Source organism: Lithobates pipiens, unplaced genomic scaffold, assembly GCF_037356315.1.
Source record: "Lithobates pipiens isolate NorthernLeopardFrog02 unplaced genomic scaffold, aLitPip1_a1.2 Scaffold_22, whole genome shotgun sequence".
Lineage (NCBI taxonomy): Eukaryota > Metazoa > Chordata > Amphibia > Anura > Ranidae > Lithobates > Lithobates pipiens.
In genome coordinates this window covers 35,506,559-35,522,848 of record NW_027507784.1, presented here as the reverse complement: position 1 = coordinate 35,522,848, position 16,290 = coordinate 35,506,559, and positions in this window count along the sequence as shown.

Below are 16,290 nucleotides of genomic sequence, written 5' to 3'. Positions count from 1 at the left end.
TTTTTATTCCTAAGTATGTTATTTCTTTTTTCTCCCATGTAAAGGGAAATTTTTGTTGTAATGATTTCTCTTCTCTTTTGTCTAGTCCTATATTCAATATAACTGTTTTTCTAGGATTTATTTTAACATTTGAGAGATCTCTTATCTCTTTTATTAAGCAGGGAAGGGACAATCGCGGGTTAGTCATGTATAGGAGTATGTCATCCGCATATGCCGCTACTATATGTTCCTCATCTCCCACTCTTACCCCCCTTATGTTAACGTTATTTCAAATTTTTGCCAGTAATGGTTCCAGGGCAATCACATAGAGGAGGGGCGAAAGCGGACACCCCTGTCTTGTGCCATTCAGCATCTGCAATGCGGGTGACATACTCCCATTTACTCCCACTCTCGCTGTTGGCTGTGTGTACAAGTTATTTATCCATTTCAACATCTTTGGACCTGAACCTATATTCTGGAGGGTTTCCATCATAAAGCACCAATCTACTTGGTCAAATGCCTTTTCAGCATCGATCGATATTAATATCATTGGAAGCTTGTTTTCCTTATGTTTACCCGTAAGTAATAAAGTTTTCAAACTGTTGTCCCTGCCCTCCCTGCCTGGTACAAATCCTACTTGGTCCCCATTTATTAATTCCGACATAAGGTTTTTCAATCTTGTTGCTAACACCTTCACATATAGCTTTGTGTCAGCATTCAACAACACTATTGGGCCTGTAGTTAGAACAAACTGACTTATCTTTCCCGGGCTTCGGTATAACCATTTGCCAACAACGATTCTTTCCTCATGTCCTCGTTCTCCCCTATTTTGTTTAAGTATTTACACAGTTCTGGGGCTAATTGCTCTTTAAATTTCTTGTAATACTTAATTGAGGAACCACCCGGACTTTTCCCATTAGGGGTTTCCAGTATTGCTTTATAAATTTCGTCTAACATTATGGGCTCATCTAATCTCTTAGCACTTCCTGTTGTTATTTTAGGTAAATTTATTTCAGCCAGATAATCTTGTATTTTAGTTTTTCTAATCTGCTTCTGTTCTCCTGTCTCTGTACTTCTAATTGAATATTGTGCTCTATAGTATGTTTTAAAAGCGTTGGCTATCTCCGATGCTCTATATTTAATTTCCCCATACTCGTTTTTGATCTTTTCAATGTACCGTATATACTCGAGTATAGGTCAATCCGAATATAAGCCGAGGCCCCTAATTTACCACAAAAAAATGGGAAAACTTATTGACTCGTGTATAAGCCGAGGGTGAGACATGCCTGTCCATCCCTGTGTGTCCATCCCTGTGTGTCCATCCCTGTGTGTCCGTCCCTGTGTGTCCGTCCCTGTGTGTCCGTCCATCCCTGTGTGTCCGTCCATCCCTGTGTGTCCGTCCATCCATGTGTGTCCAGCCTACCTGTGTCCTGTGCCTCTTTGTCCTTCTGCAGAGATCTGCATGTAAAAACATGCCAGGATCGCCGCACCTCTTCTCGTCTGTGACAGACGGCGGCCATTCCACTGTTCAAAAGCCGCGCCTCCGTCTGTGATAGGCGGAACACTCAATTTCCCAGCAGTCAGTGTTCCGCCTATCACGGACATCCTCTCATCCTCGTCCGTAGTATGAGGATGAGCGGATGTCCGTGATAGGCGGACCACTGACTGCTGGGAAATTGAGTGTTCCGCCTATCACAGACAGGGAGGCGCGGCTTTTGAATAGTGGAATGGCCGCCGTCTGTCTGCACGACACGCTGATCGGGTAGACAGGCGGCGGGGACTCGAGTATAAGCCGAGGGGGGCACTTTCAGCCTAAAAAAAGGGGCTGAAAATCTCGGCTTATACTCGAGTATATACGGTAGTTTAAGGATTTTTTTTCCCTTGATATCCTTGCCAGGTGTTTCCCCGGCTTATTTCCCCACATATATCTTTCTTTCCTAAATACTTTTCTTGTCTCCTGTTCCAACCTATCATTTAATTATACACGTTTTTTGATAATCTCCTTATGTGTGTTTCGATCTACATATTTCTTATGATTTTGCTCAAGCTCATATAGTTCTTTTTTTATATTATTCAATCTCTGTTCACCTTCTTTTTTTATCCTAGCACCAATGGAGATTAATTTCCCCCGTATCAGGGCCTTATGAGCCTCCCAGAGTGTTGCTTTAGACACATCTACTGTGTGATTGATTTTAAAATATTTTTCTATCTCCACTTTTATTATTCTCTCTACTTCCCCATTTTCTATTAGGGCCTCATTAAGTCTCCAAGTGCCTTTTCTACGCTCCATTTCCCCTTCTCTAATTTTAACTATCACAGGTACGTGGTCCGATGAGGTGATTATTCCAATCTCCGTGTCTACCACGCTTTCCATTGTTTCATGGTCTACTAGTATGTAATCCAATCTCGCATACATATCATGCACGGTGGAGTAGTAAGTATAATCCTTTTTTTCCCAGGTTATTTATTCTCCATATGTCCACAAGCTGTAGTATATGGATTTTTTTTCTAAATATTCTATGTTGTTTAATTTCCTGTGGGGGGAAGCGCGACGTATTGTCTAAGTCCGGGTTGACTGAAAAATTTAGATCACCTGCTAAGATCACTTGACCCTGCTTAACTAGATGCTGACTGCCGGCTGTGAAATGACGGCCAGGCAGCACACCTATTGTGGCGGGAGGCCGTCATATGACGTCCTCCCGTTTGAACAGGGAATGCGCATGATCATGTGCGCGCATCCCTGTTCCTTCGGTGGTGGGGTGTCACAGAGACACTGCTCGGCACCGAGGGGGGTGAACAACCATTGGGCATGGCTGTTTACCACGTGATCGGCCGATCAAAGATGGTTCCACCCCCACTGTGCACGGCACGTGTGCGCGTTCGCAAGTGCGCTGTGTGTGCATGTTGCACGTGCACAGCGGTGGCGGTGTGTTCCCAGGGACACTGCTCATCACCAATGCTGATAAACAGCCATTGGCTGGCTGTTTACCCATGTGATCGGCTGTGATCCTTTCACAGCCGATCACTAAATGTAAGCAAACTGCTGTAACGAGATGTTACCGGGTTCTCCTCCTCACACACTGATTGTGTGTGAGGAGGGGATTGCGGTAACATCTCGTTACCGCTTACAGTACACATCAAGCACACTGATTGCCCCCCAATAAAGAGGACCTATCACCACCCATTATACTACCTGTCACTCACAGTCCAGTACCCGAGTACCTGTCACAGCCCATCAGAGTACCCGAGTACCTGTCACAACCCATCAGAGTGCCCGTGTACCTGTCACAGGCCATCAGAGTACTTGTGCACCTGTCACAGTCCATCCGAGTATCCGAGTACCTGTCACATTCCATCTGAGTACCCGAGTACCCGTCACAGCCCATCAGAGTACCCGAGTACCTGTCACAGCCCATCAGAGTACCCGAATACCTGTCACAGTCCATCTGAGTACCTGTCACAGTCCATCTGAGTACCTGTCACAGTCCATCCGAGTACCCGAGTACCTGTCACAGCCCATCAAAGTACCCGAGTACCTGTCACAGCCCATCAGAGTACCCGAATACCTGTCACAGTCCATCTGAGTACCTGTCACAGTCCATCTGAGTACCTGTCACAGCCCATCAGAGTACCTCAGTGCCTGTCACAGCCCATCCGAGTACCCGAGTATCTGTCACAGTCCATCCGAGTACCCGAGTACCTGTCACAGTCCATCCGAGTACCTGTCCTAGTCCATCTGAGTACCCGAGTACCTGTCCCAGTCCATCTGAGTACCTGAGTACCTGTCCCAGTTCATCTGAGTACCTGAGTACCTGTCGCAGTCCATATGAGTACCTATCACCACCCTTCAGAGTTTCAGGTACTCACCAGGGGCCAAAGTGCTGAGAGCGGCTTCCCTTGCAACTGGGTGCACAGTACCCCTGAGGGTGGAACAGCAGGTACAGGGCCCGAAGGGGCATGGGTTGCCAGCAGGTGACTGGTATGCAGGAAGTCTTCTGAGGGAAGAAATGCCTGTGCAGATGGCCTTGGGATGTACTTGAAGAGAACGCCTGGCAGGGGTTCTAACACCTGTCTTGTGTGAAGGTCTGGAAGAGGGCTTGTGCAGGAACAGGCCGAGGGTCAAACACAAGTAATCAGTCCAGGAGCCAGCAAGGCTGAATGTAGAGGATAATCCAGAGGCAGGCTGAGGGTCAAACACAGGTATCAGTCCGGGAGCAAGCAAGGCTAAGAGCAGGAAGTCCATTAAACAAGCCAGGGGTCAGGTTAGGAGAGAATCAGAGTAGTCTTCAGGCAATCCGGGTCACAACAGGAAGTAGTAAACAGGAAGCAGAGGAACACAGGTGAGCTGAGGAGACAAACCAACAAAGACACAGAGCAAATGGTTGCCTTTTATAGGCCTGCCAGAGTGATCAGGTGATGTGCAAACCCGCCGTATCACGCACCTGTGTGCGCCTCTGTGCTGGTCTACCCCGCAGGCGCACAGGGAAGCACCGACGTTGAAGTCTGTTGATCCTCTGACAGTGCCCCCCCAAGGGGCAGCCTCCGGATGCCCAATCTGGCTGGTAACTCAGGGTGTCTATGGTGGAAGTCCCGTATTAAGCGAGGAGCATGAATATTACTGGAGGGTTCCCAAGAATTGTCTTCAGGGGGATACCCTTTCCACTTTACCAGATATTGAGTCCGTCTCCCCCTCTTTCGACAATCCACTATAGCTTCCACCTCAAATTCTTCTTCGCCTTCGACTTCGACCGGTGGAGGTGGTGCCACTTCTCTTCCGGGAATGGAGCTTGGGATCACTGGTTTCAATAGGGATGCATGAAACACCGGGTGGATCTTGTATGAACTAGGTAGCGATAATTCAAAGGCTACTGGGTTTACCACCCTCTTCATCTCGAAGGGATCGATGAACTTGGGGCCGAGTTTTCGTGATGGGTATGGTAATCTCAGGTTAATAGAGGATAACCAAACTTTTTCCCCGATCTTGAAACTCGGACAGTTCTTCCTCCCCCTATTATAATATTCCTCATAGTCCCTCTGAGCCTTTCTTATAGCTTCTTGGATTTGTAGGAAATTGTTTTGGATTGATTTTACTCGTTCTTGTACTGCGGGAGTGGAGAATTCGGGGATGGAGTCTGGCAGGAAGGAAGGGTGATAGCCATAATTGGCCCAAAAGGGTGTTTGGTTGGTGGTGGAGTGTACCGAGTTATTGTAGGCAAATTCCGCGCAGGGCAGGAGAGAGGACCAATTGTCTTGAGAGCAGGAGCAGAAGCAACGAAGGTATTGCTCTAGTGTCTGATTCGTTCTTTCTGTTTGCCCGTTGCTTTGCGGGTGTTATGCAAAGGATAGTGAGGTCTTGATTTCCAGTGCTTTGCAGAGGTCCTTCCAGAATTTGGAGGTGAATTGGATCCCCCTATCAGACACGATGTTGGAAGGGACGCCATGTAGCCTCACGACTTCCTTGATAAAGATGCTTTCTGTAGCCGAAGCAGAAGGAGTGCCACACATAGGTAGAAAATGTGCCATCTTCGAGAGACGATCTACTACTACTAGGATTGTAGTAAACTGGTCAGAAGGTGGTAAGTCAACAATAAAATCCATAGAGATCTCTCTCCAAGGGCGTTCGGGAACAGTTAAGGACCTCAAAAGTCCCCAGGCCTCCTTGTTACCCCCTTGTTACATTGGCAAGTGATACAGGACTGGACATAGTTCTTGCAACCCTTTCCTTTCCAGGGAGGATGCTGTAGTTTTGGAGAGTTGGTTAGTGGCTTGTTTGATGTCAGTTTCTAGATCAGGCTGGATAATTTGGAGGAAGTTGTGTGGAGACAGAATAGTTGCGGGTTCAGGTGGTTCTTCGGCTTCTGGAAACATTCGGGAGAGTGCGTCTGCTTTCCCATTCTTGGAACCAGGGCAGAAGGTGATATGGAAATTGAACATGGAGAAAAAGAGTGCTTGTTGGGGTCGGAGGTGTTTAGCAGCTCTGAGGTTCTCCAGGTTCCTGTGATCTGTAAAGATCATGATGGGTTGAGACGCACCCTCCAGCAGGTACCTCCACTCTTCCAGTGCAAACTTTATAGCGAGAAGTTCTCGATCTCCGACATCGTAATTCCTCTCCGGAGGATGAAGGAGAGCCTTCGGCCCACTTCTTTGGGAGAGGATAGCACCTAATGCGGATTCAGAGGCGTCCACCTCCAACACATAGGGAAGGCTTGGATCTGGATGTAGGAGGATAGGAGCTGATATAAAGAGTCTCTTTAATTCATCGAAGGCTTCCTGTGCTTGTGGAGACCATTGGAATTTGACCTGCTGGCGGGTCAGTTGGGTGATGGGGGAAATAATCGTGGAGAACACCTGGATGAAACTGTGATAAAAATTGGCGAAGCCAACAAATCGCTGGACAGACCTTTTGTCTGAAGGTGCCGGCCATTCCTGGATGGCTTTGATCTTTTGTGGATCCATTGAGATTCCTCCTGTGGTGATGATAAATCCAAGGAACTGGATGGTGTCTCTTTCAAATTCACACTTCTCTCCCTTTAGGTAGAGCCCATGTTCTCTGAGGACGAGGAGGACCTTCCTGACGTGGGTACGGTGCAGTTGTAAGGAATTGGAAAAAATCAGAATATCGTCAAGATATACTATCACGAAGTTGTCTAGATACTCACGGAATATATCGTTGACCAGATGCTGGAATGTGGCCGGGGCATTGCAGAGCCAAAAGGGCATCACTAGATATTCAAAATGCCCGAATCTAGACCTGAAAGCCGTCTTCCACTCATCTCCATCATGGATTTGGACTAAGTTATATGCTCCCAGAAGATCTAGTTTAGTAAATATCTTGGCAGTTCTTAGGCGTTGAAAAAGTTCAGGGATGAGAGGAAGTGGGTACCTGTTCTTAACGGTAATTTTATTAAATTCCCAGTAGTCCACGCAAGGCCTGAGAGAACCATACTTTTTTTCAACAAAAAAGATGCCTGCACCAGCTGGAGAAGAGGATGGTCGGATGAATCCCTTTACAAGGTTTTCATCTATGTAAGAGCGTAGGGCTTCTAGTTCAGTCTCTGATAATGGAAAGATCCGACCAAACGGAATTTCGGAACCGGGTAGCAAGTCTATCGGGCAAACATAGGGCCGATGGGGGGCAGCGTATCAGCCTTCTTCTTGTCAAAGATGTCCAAAAAATTATGATAGGCTTGCAGGTTATCAGGAATAGTCTGTATGGTTAGGCAGGAGGTGGACTTGTGGGAGGTCGACAGGTGACAGTGCTGTGAACAGTAGGCAGATGAAAAGAGTACTTCTTTCTTGTTCCAGTTGATCTGTGGGTCGTGGGCTTGTAACCAAGGGAAACCAAGAATGATTGGAAACATAGGAGAGTGGATAACGTCAAAGCGAAGGAATTCGCAGTGACCAGAGTCTGTGGATGTCAAGATTGGTTCTGTTTCCTGGGTCACAGGACCGGAGCAGGTTAGGGAGCCATCAGCCAGATGAATCTGAAGGTGTTGTTTTTTAGAGCAGAGGGAAATGTGCAGGCCCCGAGCTAGGGTTATGTCCATAAAGCAACTGCAGGCCCCAGAGTCAATGATGGCTCCCAGCCGAACCTCCTCTTCCGCCACCTGTAATGAAACCGGGAGGACAAGGTGAGACCGGGTGGAAACCGCAATCTGAGAATTCACAGCAACACAAGGTCGGCACTTACTGGGTCTCACAGGGCAGCTGCGTAGGAAATGGCCCGCTTTACCACAATATAGACAAAGGTTGGCTTGACGCTGACGGAGTCTCTCATCAGGGGTGAGTGGAGCCCGGAATAAGCCCAGCTGCATGGGTTTGCCATCAGTAGAGGAGGTGGGAGCTGGAACAGGTGCGAGTACCGGGGGTACCCAGGGTAGCATCCACATGGGTCTAGGTGACTGGAGGCGTTTGGAGACGTTGATCAAGTTTGGTAGCCAACTGGACCAGATCTTCCAAGGATGTAGGGGTGTCTACTCGGGCTAGTTCGTCTTTTAAGGTCTCACACAGGCCCAGACGGAACTGATACTTAAGGGCAGCCTCATTCCAGTTAGTGTCCCCAGACCATTTCCGAAATTCCACAATGTAGTCCTCTACTAGTCTCTTTCCATGGGTTAGGGAATGCAGGATGGCTTCGGTCGTAGTGGTGCGCTGGGGATCATCATTTAGTTGTGACATGGCTTCAAAAAAAGTCTCTACAGAATCAAGAAGGGGGCTCTTCTGTTCTAGGAGGTTATGGGCCCAGGACTGTGGCTCATTAGATAGCAGGGAAATGATGAAACCCACCTTTACCGATTCAGAATGGAAGGTCCTGGGCTGCAAGGCCAAGTACAGGAGGCCTGCATTCTTAAATGCTCTAAACTTCTTCCAGCTGCCCGAAAAACGCTCAGGAGTAGGGACCCTGGGTTCCGGAAGGGTCATGATTACCGCAGGTGTAGCACCGTCTTGGGCTTGCGAAGCGGAAGGGCTGCTGGCTGTGGACGGTGAAGAATCCGGTAGACTGGGAGAGATTGCCAAGTGCTGAAGGCGGCCCTCAATCTGGAAGAAGCCATCTTGGAGTTGCTGCACCGCCTGTGTGAGGGCTGCAACCTGCTGGCAGAGGGCCTCCAAAGGTAAGCCAGCCCTGTCAGCCTCTGACATGGCTGGTTTGTACTGTCAGGTACTCACCAGGGGCCGAAGTGCTGAGAGCGGCTTCCCTTGCAACCGGGTGCACAGTACCCCTTAGGGGGGAACAGCGGGTACAGGGCACGAAGGGGCACGGGTTGCCAGCAGGTGACTGGTATGCAGGAAGTCTTCTGAGGGAAGAAATGCCCGTGCAGATGGCCTTGGGATGTACTTGAAGAGAACGCCCGGCAGGGGTTCTAACACCTGACTTGTTTGAAGGTCTGGAAGAGGGCTTGTGCAGGAACAGGCCGAGGGTCAAACACAAGTAATCAGTCCAGGAGCCAGCAAGGCTGAATGTAGAGGATAATCCAGAGACAGGCTGAGGGTCAAACACAGGTATCAGTCCGGGAGCAAGCAAGGCTAAGAGCAGGAAGTCCATTAAACAAGCCAGGGGTCAGGTCAGGAGAGAATCAGAGTAGTCTTCAGGCAATCCGGGTCACAACAGGAAGTGGTAAACAGGAACAGGAAGCAGAGGAACACAGGTGAGCTGAGGAGACAAACCAGCAAAGACACAGAGCAATGGTTGCCTTTTATAGGCCTGCCAGAGTGATCAGGTAATGTGCAAACCCGCCGTATCGCGCACCCGTGTGAGCCTCTGCGCTGGTCTACCCCGCAGGCGCACAGGGAAGCACCGAAGTTGAAGTCTGTTGATCCTCTGACACAGAGTACCCAAATACCAGTCACCAGGCCATCAGAGAACCTATCACCAGGCTATCAGCGTACCTGAGTACCTGTCACCTGGTCATCAGATTACCCCAGTACCTGTCACCAGGCCTTCAGACTACCTGAGTACCTGTCACCAGGCCATCAGAGTACTCAAGTACCTGTCACCAGCCCATCAGAGAACCTGCCACCAGGCCATCAGAGTACCCAAGTACCTGTCACCAGGCCATCAGAGTACCCGAGTACCTGTCACCAGGCCATTAGAGTACTCAAGTACTTGTCACCGGCCCATCAGAGTACCCGAGTACCTATTTGCAGCCCATGCCTCATAGAATATACGTTGGGGTGTTTGCTTTCCAAAATGGGGTAATTTTGTGGGTAATTCCACTGTCCTGGTGCTCCAGGTCCTTTTAAAAGTGTGATGGGTAGGCATGAAATGAGATGTGTTGTTTATGCTCCTAGAACGCCTGAAGGTACTACTTCAATGTTCGGCCTCTCTATGTGACCAGGCTGTGTAAAAGTCCTACACATGTGGTATCGCCATACTCGGGAAGAGTAGCAGAATGTGTTTTGGGGTGTACATATTACTATATTTATGCCATGTGTTAGAAATATCTTATAAATTGACAACTTTGTGTAAAAAAAAATGCGTTTTCATTTTTTTCCACATTTTCCAAAAACGTCTGGAAAAAAAATGAACCGTTCAAAAGACTCATTATGCCTCACAGATTATACGTTGGAGTGTTAGCGTTCAAAAATGGGCTCATTTTATGGGCAATTCCATTGTCCTGGTACTCCAGGGCCTTCAAAAGTGTAATAGGTGGCTGTGAAATGAGATGTGTAATTTTTGCTCGTAGAACGTCTGAAAGTGCCACTTCAATGTTGGGCCTTTGTATATGGCCATGCTGTGTAAAAGTCTCACACATGTGGTATTGCCATACTCGGGAAGAGTAGCAGAATGTATTTTGGGGTGTAATTTGTTGTATGCATATGCTGTGTGTGAGAAATAACCTGATAATATGAAATTTTGTAAAAAAAAAAAAAAAATATTCATTTTGCAAAAAAAGTGGGAAAAAATGGCAACTTAAAAAAACTCACCATGCTATTTACTTAATACCTTGGAATGTCTTCTTTCTAAAAAGGGGTAATTTGGGGGGGGGGGGGTATTTGTACTTTCCTGACTTGTTAGTGTCTCTAGAAATGAGATACACCTGATGTACCGAAGGCCTGATCAGATGTGATCAATTTTCAGTGATTGGCACCATAGTTTGTAGACTCTATAACTTTCACAAAGACCGAATAATATACACTAATTTGGGTTATTTTTACCAAAGATATGTAGCAGTATACATTTTGGCCAAAATTTATGAAGAAAAATTACTAATTAGCAAATTTTATGACAGAAACAAAGAAAAGGGCATTTTTTTCAACAATTTACGTTTTTTTTTTATTTATAGCACAAAAAATAAAAAACCCACTAGTGATTAAATACCACTAAAAGAAAGCTCTATTTGTGTGAAAAAAAAGGACGCAAGTTTAATATGGGTACAGTGTTGCATGACTGAGTAATTGTCATTCAAACTGTGAGAGCGCCGAAAGCTGAAAATTGGTCTGGTCAAGAAGGGGGTGTAAGTGCGCTGTATTGAGGTAGTTAAATTGTGCTAGGGCATTGAAAATCCCATTTAGGTATTTTTTTTGGGCACTTAATAGGACAGTAGACATTTACCAATGTGTATCTTTTCCTTTGTAGAGTTCCTTTTAAAAATAGAAACCTCCCCTCTGGATCAACCTTCCTTTCCTCAACTACAAAGTTCAAATTTTTTGATATTCCTATAGCTACTCCCTTAGCCCCTTTATTTGGGGAATCTGCATAGTACCACGTGGGGAACGCATATGTGTTTAGCCAGATGTTGGAATCAAGGGATATATGTGTCTCCTGTAGGAAAACAATATCCACAAAGTATCTCTCGACTTCTTTGAGGATGATATATCTTTTCTTGGGAGAATTCAATCCTCTTACATTATATGTTAAAAACTTAAACTCTACCATTAGGCATATCTTGTACCTTTCTTATTTCATTTAGTGGATTCGGGGCAACAGATTTTCCCTTCTCCCCCCCTCCTCCCACCTTTGATGTAACTCTGATCCTATGGTCCGGGACATCTTACCAGGGACCCCCTTGTCCCTTTGTCCTGAGGTGGAGTTTTGTTTGGCCATGTCACAAACCATCTCACCTATAACTTGTGAGATGGTATCCCAACATAACATGTCGGGAACACCAGGGGGAGGGAGAGAGAGAGGAAAAAAAAAAAGAAGGGGGGCGAGAGGGAGGGGGAAGACCCATCCCCCAATCCCTTTCCTCCACCCCACCCTCTCTCTCTCCATCTCCCCCCACCCGGCCATATGACCCTCTCAGTCCATTTTTACCCTGTTCACTCTTATATATTATGTCCTTGGTACAGGAATATCAAGTTTTCTACAGAAATCTGCTGTCTCATCTATGAATCTTAGTCTTTCTGTGAGGCCATTCTTTCTGCCAATTAGGCATGCGGGAGAACCCCAGTTATATTGAACCCGATTCTCAGTCAGAACTGCTAATAATGGTTCCGTAATGTTTCTTGGGAGAGGTCCTGGAAAATCTGCATACCCCTTCCTTTATATTCTATAGGTGCGTTTGCTCTTATATTTCTCCATATATGATTTTTATCCTCTTCATTCTGGAATTGCACTATAATATCGCGAGGTATCTCTTGCGGTAATTCTTTTGGTTTTCTTAACCGATGCACCCTTTCAATTTTTATTGGGTTTGTTATATCTTTATTCATCAGAGGATTACATATCTTTTTTATTGTGTCTGTTAGATCTTCTTTATGTGACGATTCTACGACACCGCATATTCTTATATTTTTTCTTCTATCCCTATTTTCTTGATCCTCAATTTTTTATTTTTTTTAATAAAATCTTTTATTGGTTTAAACAAAACTCATACAATCAAACAAACATTGGTCTAACATGGTAGCACTGGAAACCCCGAGGGGACTCCGTATGGTTATGTCTTCCATGAGTAGCAGGCATATAACAAATAATATGATTGCTGTATAGCACCACTAAGTCCTGGGTCGCCGGGTACTATCATTAATCTTTATGTATATTGGCATTACATCATCCTAACGTGGTGCGCTCAGTTGGTACTCGTGTATGAGCAATTTGAAGCAGGGACACCTAAGGGACCTCCGAAGCAGAGGAGGGATCTGCCAACCATTTAGACCAGATTTTGTCATACTTGTTGGGACAGCCTCTGTTGGCGTAAGTGTCTTTGTAGAGAGGTAGGCTATTGCTGATTAGTTGTTTCCACAGAGAGAGAGGAGGAGGGGTCGGTTTGTGCCATCTGAGGGTTATTGCTTTGCGGGCATAGAACAGCAGGAGTCCCACAAGCATGCGGCCCGCTGCTGTAGGGATTAGTTGCTCAATCAGACCTAATATGCAAGTTGCCATGGTCGGTTGTAGTGGTACTGAGGTAAGCTGTCCAATAAAGGCTAGAATCTCTTTCCAATAACAGGTAATTGCTGGGCAGGTCCAGAAGACATGGGTGAAATCCGCAGGAATCCCACCACATCTCCAGCACCCGCGAGGGGAGTCAGGGTTCATTTTATGTAACCTGTAAGGGCTAAAGTATGCCCAATGGACGATCTTGAACTGGATCAGTTGATCTCTCAGGGAGACCAAAGATTTAAAGGGGGAGTCCCAAATGTCATCTCAATCATTGTTGTCAAGCTCAGGGATGTCACGGGACCATTTATTTCTTAGCGTTTCCAGCGCGGGGAGAGGGGCGATGATCAGGTGTGAATACAGTTGAGAGGCGGGTTTTTTTTGCACAGTCTGACCTAAGGAGGTCCTCTAGTAGAGACTGAAGCAGCTGTGGGAGGGGAGCTGGAGAATTGACTACTGAAGGCATGGGTGAGTTGGTGGTATCGGAAAAAATAGGACCCCGGCACATTAAAATCAGAGTTCAGTTCGGAGAACGGAACCAGGGATTGATTGAAAACAATCTGGGATATCGTTTTTATGTTGAATTTAGTCCAGGCCTGGGGCTCAGGCAATTTGTAGATATGTCCCAGAGTTGGATTTTGTCAACGGGGGGCATTGGGTGAAATTGCTGGGGTAATGTGTGATTTTGAGACCCACTCCCCATGCCCGCAACATAGTGCGCATGGAGGGCGTCAGTGGATAGGAGGCTCGGGGGCCTCGAAAGAGCATTGAGTGAAAAGTCGAGTTAGTTTGGGAGCCAGTAGATCCCCGTGAGTCCAGTAGAACTCAATGGGGAGCCCATCCGGGCCTGGAGACCTCCCAGTAGGGAAGGACACCATCGTCCTCAGTACCTCCTCCGGGGTAATCGGTATCATGAGGGATTCTCTCTCCTCATCAGAAAGCCATCCCAATGCCAAGGGGTCCAGCCAGGGAACAAGATCCCGTGCCTGCAGGGGCATACCAAGCGGGGGGCGGGTGGGGTGTTCTGCCCCAGGTGCCACACATTGAGTGGGTGTAAGTGGCTGGGTGGCATTGTTATGGGGTTCACTCTGCACTCAGACACTGCCTGACAGAATCCTGAAGGGAATCCCTGGCTCTGGGTGCTCTGTTTTTTGTGAGTTTTTGTGAGCTGGAACACCCCCAGCACTGCGGCCGAAATAGTATGGTCTAGTTTCTGTTTTCACCTGCTAGCTCCACCCACCACTGCTGAGCAGCCGAGCTGAGTGTGTCATCATTCATCGCGGGGGTGGCTGCTGTTACACACTGTGTCCACTCCATCTTCTGGTGTCTAAACCTCCCCAGCTGAAGCCGAGAGCCGAGGTGAGCTGGTGATAGGGGGTGTGTGAAGACGCTGGAGGAGTGTGTCTCTCCTGGCATCATTAATGTGCTGGTCTGTCATAGAAGAGGAAGGGGGGGGGGGTTGCTGTGTCCACCACCACCCAGGTATAGTGTAGATGACCTGATGGGGGTTACAGAATACAGATGTGTGCTATATGTACAGGTTGCAGAATCCAGGCGTGTTCTATGTAAAGGTTGCAGAATACAGGTGTGTGCTACGTACAGGTTGCAGAATCCAGGTGTGTGCTATGTACAGGTTGCAGAATCCAGGCGTGTGCTGTATACAAGTTACAGAATCCAGGCGTGTGCTGTATACAGGTTGCAGAATCCAGGCGTGTGCTATGTACAGGTTGCAGAATGCAGGCAAGTGCTATGTACAGGTTGTAAACTCCAGATTTGTGCTATGTACAGGTTGCAAAATGCAGGCATTTGCTATATACAGGTTGCAGAACACAGGCGTTTGCTATATACAGGTTGCAGAACACAGGCGTTTGCTATATACAGGTTGCAGACTCCAGATGTGTGCTATGTACAGGTTGCAGAATGCAGGCGTGTGCTATTTACAGGTTGCAAAATGCAGGCGTGTGCTATGTACAGGTTGCAGAATCCAGAAGTGTGCTATGTACAGGTTACAGAATCCAGGCGTGTGCTATGTACAGGTTGCAGAATCCAGGCGTGTGCTATGTACAGGTTGCAGAATCCAGGCGCGTGCTGTATACAGGTTGCGGAATCCAGGAGTGTCCTGTATACAGGTTGCAGAATGCAGGTGTGTGCTATATATTAATATAGATGGTGCAGCGCAAAATACAAAAGTCCACACGTATTGGTCATATATGACAACAGAAGAGCATGTAGAGCGGGAACACCACATGGAAAGACCGCTAATTGCTTGTATGTGACACTCCTTCCACCAGTAGGAATAAACTCTTACCAGCTCTGATGGACCTCTGAATTTTCAGATGGTCAAATGCACGTGTTCACACTCTCGGTGTGCAGGAGTCTTTATTTCCACATGCAAATAGAGCAGTAGTCCGAATCCCTTGATCACATGCAGCCGACTCCAGAAAAAACCCCAATGGATTCACTCCAGATGTAAGTAGGTAGGTATATGTGAACAGAAAAATCCATGAACAACTCCAACGAAAGGGGAAAAAAAACTAATTTGCAATGCAATTTGGCAATGGTAACTATCTAGCAAGGCATATACAATTGGCTAATGCAGTTACCAATGCCTGTTTTGTTGTCTCTTTTTTATAAGTAATTTCTAAGAAATCTATGGCGGTGCACTGTGTATGGACGCTCTGGTTAAGTGTCCCCAGATGTTAAGCAAGCTTTTCTGGCACTAACATGGCGGCGGTCTTCCGTTTCTGGCCACCGCCGTCTGATAAGCTTCCAGGCTCACCATGGCAACAGAGCACTATATTAGTATGAAGGGTGACGCTGTATAGCTCCACCCACCGCTGACAAAGTCCTGATAGGACGTAACGTACGTACGGGGGAGGAGCTTATTGTGGACGTCACCCGCTGTCCTCCCTGTGCTGTTTGTTTTTGCTTTACACATTGATTTCATTCTGTATACATTCTTCATTCTGTATCTTGTGCTGTAAATGACTCAGCTTTTGTCTCGATATGCTTATTGCCCACTACTGGCATCTTGTGGGTTAAAGCAGTATTGACAGCATTTCACTGCTATTCAGTAACTCATTGACAGAACTGTGGACTTTGAAACTGAAAGATTTTTTATTTTTTTGTGCTATATCAAAGCTTTTTAATTCTCTTTATTTTTAAATGAATATTTTAATAAAGCGATCTGTTTATTGCTACACTTAGATCGTTTTTTTTTTTTCTTTTTTTTCCCCTTTCGTTGAAGTTGTTCCTGGATTTTTCTGTTCACATATACCTACCTACTTACATCTGGAGTGAATCCATTGGGGTTTTTTCTGGAGTCGGCTGCATGTGATCAAGGGATTCGGACTACTGCTCTATTTGCATGTGGAAATAAAGACTCCTGCACACCGAGAGTGTGAACACGCGCATTTGACCATCTGAAAATTCAGAGGTCCATCAGAGCTGGTAAGAGTTTATTCCTACTGGTGGAAGGAGTGTCACATACAAGC